Raw genomic sequence first — 3,758 nt, forward strand, 5'->3', positions numbered from 1 at the left:
GAGTCAATATTTTGTTCTGAGCCAATATGGCATTCAGAGTATCAATCTCAAGAACTCCTTTCTTCTGATTCGTCCCATTGTTCACAGGATTCCTTTCAGAAGTGTACATGAATTGGTTATTTGCAACCATTTCAATGAGTTCTTGAGCTTCTGCAGGTGTCTTCTTTAGATGAAGAGATCCTCCAGCAGAGCTGTTCAATGACATCTTGGACAGTTCAGACAGACCATCATAGAAGATACCTATGATGCTCCATTCAGAAAGCATGTCAGAAGGACACTTTCTGATCAATTGTTTGTATCTTTCCCAAGCTTCGTAGAGGGATTCACCTTCCTTCTGTCTGAAGGTTTAGACTTCCACTCTAAGCTTACTCAATTTTTGAGGTGGAAAGAACTTTGCCAAGAAGGCATTGACTAGCTTTTCCCAAGAGTTCAGGCTTTCTTTAGGTTGTGAGTCCAACCATATCCTAGCTCTGTCTTTTACAGCAAAAGGGAATAGCATAAGTCTGTAGACCTCAGGATCAACCCCATTGGTCTTGACAGTGTCACATATTTGCAAGAATTCAGCTAAAAACTGATGAGGATCTTCCAATGGAAGTCCATGGAACTTGCGATTCTGTTGCATTAGAGAAACTAATTGAGGCTTAATCTCAAAGTTGTTTGCTCCAATGGCAGGGATAGAGATGCTTCTCCCATAGAAGTCGGGAGTAAGTGCAGTAAAGTCACCCATCACCTTCCTTGCATTGTTGGCATTGTTGTTGTTTTCGGCTGCCATGTCTTCTTCTTTGAAGAATTCTGCTAGGTCCTCTACAGAGGGTAGTGCTTTAGCTTCTCTTAGCTTTCGCTTCAAGGTCCTTTCAGGTTCAGGGTCAGCCTCAACAAGAATGCTTTTGTCTTTGCTCCTGCTCATATGAAAGAGAAAAGAACAAGAAAATATGGAATCCTCTATGTCACAGTATAGAGATTTCTTGAGGTGTCAGAGGAAAAAGAAAAATAGAAGGAAGAGGTAGAAGAATTTGAACTTAGAAAGATAGAGTTCGAATTGTACATGTTAGTCCATAAATAGAAGGATGTGAAAAGAGGGGAAGAAATAAATTAAAAAAATTTTAAAAACATTTTGAAAAATTGAAGAATGATTTTCGAAAACTAAGATTAAGAAAGAAGTAAAGTGATTTTTGAAAAAGATTTTGAAATCAGAAATCAAAAAGATATGATTGAAAGCTATTTTGAAAAAAGATGTGATTAAAAGATATGATTCAGAAGATATGATTTGAAAAATAATTTAAAAAAATTTGATTTTAAAAATTAATAACCTGCCTAACAAGAAAGATATGATTCAGACATTAAACCTTTCTCAACAGAAAAGGCAACATACTTGAAATGTTGAATCAAATCATTAATTGTTAGCAAGTATTTTTGAAAATGGAAAGAAATTGATTTTGAAAATATATGATTGAAAAGATATGATTTGAAAAAGATTTGATTTTGAAAAAATTTTGAAAACTTGAAAAAAAAATTGAATTAAAAACAGAATCTTCCCTCTTGTGTCATCCTAGCATTAAACGCCCAGAATGGTATCCATTCTGGCGTTTAACGCCCAAAGCTCTACCCTTTTGGGTGTTAAACGCCCAGCCAGGCATCCTGGCTGGCGTTTAAATGCCAGTTTTCCTTCCTCACTGGGCGTTTTGAACGCCCAGCTTTTTCTGTGTAATTCCTCTGCTGAATGTTCTGAATCTTCAATTCTCTGTATTATTGACTTGAAAAGACACAAATTAAATTTTTTTTTGGATTTTTAATAATGAGGAATAATCAAAATGCAACTAAGATCAAATAAACAATGCATGCAAGACACCAAACTCAGAAGTTTGTATACTACTGACACTAACAAATTGAGAATGCATATGAGAAACAACAAAACACACAAAACAAGAGAATTTAAAGATCAGAGCAATGAAATCATCAAGAACAACTTGAAGATCAATGAAGACACATGATAAATGTGTGCCTTATTATTGGTTATTGTAAATATTTTTCAAAAAATTTTTTTTTTCAGATTTTAAAATTTTTTTCTTATCTTATCTTATTTTTCAAAATTCAAATCTTTTTCAAAAAAAAATCATATCTTTTTCAAAATCTTATCTTATCTTATTTCAAAAATCATATCTTTTTCAAAATCTTATCTTATTTTTTTTCAAAAATCATATCTTTTTCAAAATATTTTCTTATCTTTTTTTCATATCTTTTTCAAAATATTTTTTTGTTAGTTTTTGTTTTTATTTTCTCTCACTACTATGAACTCTCACCCCTTTAGCTATAAGTCTGGTGGTGCACGAAATTGTGATCATCAATGGCGCCATCAACATGGTACGCTCAATTGCAATCTCAACTCTTTATCACAACTTCGCACAACTAACCAGCAAGTGCACTGGGTCGTCCAAGTAATAAACCTTACGCGAGTAAGGGTCAATCCCACGGAGATTGTTGGTATGAAGCAAGCTATGGTCATCTTGTAAATCTCAGTCAGGCAGATTCAAATGGTTATGAATGAATTATGAATAAAACATAAAATAAAGATAGAGATACTTATGCAATTCATTGGTGAGAATTTCAGATAAGCATATGGAGATGCTTTGTCCCTTCCGTCTCTCTGCTTTCCTACTGTCTTCATCCAATCCTTCTTACTCCTTTCCATGGCAAGCTGTATGTAGGGTTTCACCGTTGTCAATGGCTACATCCCATCCTCTCAGTGAAAATGTTCAATGCGCTCTGTCACAGCACGGCTATTCAGCTGTCGGTTCTCGATCATGTCGGAATAAAATCCAGTGATTCTTTTGCGTCTGTCACTAACGCCCCACAATTGCGAGTTTGAAGCTCGTCACAGTCATTCAATCCTTGAATCCTACTCAGAATACCACAGACAAGGTTTAGACCTTCTGGATTCTCTTGAATGCCTCCATCAATTATAGCTTATACCACGAAGATTCCGATTAAGAAATCCAAGAGATAAACATTCAAGCCTTGTTTGCTTGTAGAACGGAAGTGGTTGTCAGGCACGCGTTCATAAGTGAGAATGTTGATGAGCGTCACATAATCATCACATTCATCATGTTCTTGGGTGCAAATGAATATATTAGAACAAGAATAAGCTGAATTGAATAGAAGAACAATAGTAATTGCATTAATACTCGAGGTACAGCAGAGCTCCACACCTTAATCTATGGTGTGTAGAAACTCCACCATTGAAAATACATAAGAATAAGGTCTAGGCATGGCCGAATGGCCAGCCTCCCAAAGAGGGTTCAATCATCAAAACATGATCAAAAGATTCAAGTGATCAAAAGACCTCAAAGATCTAAAGATGAAAATACAATAGTAAAAGGTCCTACTTATAGAGAACTAGTAGCCTAGGGTTTACAGAAATGAGTAAATGACATAAAAATCCACTTCCGGGCCCACTTGGTGTGTGCTTGGGCTGAGCATTGAAGCATTTTCGTGTAGAGACTCTTCTTGGAGTTAAACGCCAGCTTTTGTGCCAGTTTGGGCGTTTAACTCCCATTCTTGTGCCAGTTCCGGCGTTTTACGCCAGAATTCTTGAGCTAACTTGGAACGCCTGTTTGGGCCATCAAATCTCGGGAAAAGTATGAACTATTATACATTGCTGGAAAGCCCAGGATGTCTACTTTCCAACGCAATTAATAGCGCGCCAATTGGGCTTCTGTAGCTCCAGAAAATCCACTTTGAGTGCAGGGAGGTCAGAATCC

General features: G+C 36.3%; 1 non-coding gene across 1 annotated transcript; it reads left to right on the top strand.

The window, feature by feature from the left end:
* Positions 1 to 259: 259 nt before the first annotated feature.
* LOC112792960 (small nucleolar RNA R71) lies at positions 260 to 367 on the top strand. The gene has a single exon (XR_003197675.1). It is a non-coding gene; the product is annotated as a small nucleolar RNA R71 (small nucleolar RNA).
* The last annotated feature ends 3,391 nt before the right edge of the window (positions 368 to 3,758 follow it).

This window comes from Arachis hypogaea, chromosome 3 (assembly GCF_003086295.3).
Source record: "Arachis hypogaea cultivar Tifrunner chromosome 3, arahy.Tifrunner.gnm2.J5K5, whole genome shotgun sequence".
Lineage (NCBI taxonomy): Eukaryota > Viridiplantae > Streptophyta > Magnoliopsida > Fabales > Fabaceae > Arachis > Arachis hypogaea.